Consider the following 783-nt stretch of genomic DNA (forward strand, 5'->3'; position numbering starts at 1 on the left):
AGGAGTGATTAGAAAGGACATTCTTTCCATGTTCTCTATTTTAAGGAAGAATGTCTAGTTTCACACCATTAATAATGATGTTAACTGTAGGCTTTTTGTAGATCTTCTTTATCAAGTTGAGGAAATTTCCTAGTTTGCTGAAAACTTTTATCATGAATGAAGGTTGGATTTTGTCAATGCTTTTTCTGCATCAATTGACATAATAATATGATTTTTCTTCTTTAGCTTGTTGATATGTGAATTACATTGTTTGGTTTTTGAATGTTGAACCAGCCTTGCATACTGGAATAAATCTCACTTAGTCAAAGTGTATAATTCTTTTCATACATTTTTGATTCAATTAGCTGATACTTTGTTGAGGAATTTTACATCTATCTTCGTGAGAGATATTGGTCTGTAGTTTTCCTTTCTTGTAATGTTTTTATCTGGTTTTGGCATTAGGGTAATGCTGGCCTCATAAAATGAGTTAGGAAAGGTTCCCTCTGCTTCCATTTTCTGGAAGATACTGGGGATAACATGTATCACTCCTTCCTTAAGAGTTTGAAAGCATTCACCAGTGAAACTATCTGAGCATGATACTTTCTTGTTTTTTGAAGGTTATTAGTTATTGAATTCAATTTCTTTAATAGATATAGGTCTCTTCAGGTTTCTGTTTTTCCTAATGTGAGTTTTGGTACTTTGGTCCAGTTCATATAAATTATCAAATCTGTGGGCATAGAATTGTTTGTAATACTTTTTTTTTTTTTTTAAATAAATTTATTTATTTATTTATTTTTGGATGTG

Source organism: Eschrichtius robustus, chromosome 4 (assembly GCF_028021215.1).
Source record: "Eschrichtius robustus isolate mEscRob2 chromosome 4, mEscRob2.pri, whole genome shotgun sequence".
NCBI lineage: Eukaryota > Metazoa > Chordata > Mammalia > Artiodactyla > Eschrichtiidae > Eschrichtius > Eschrichtius robustus.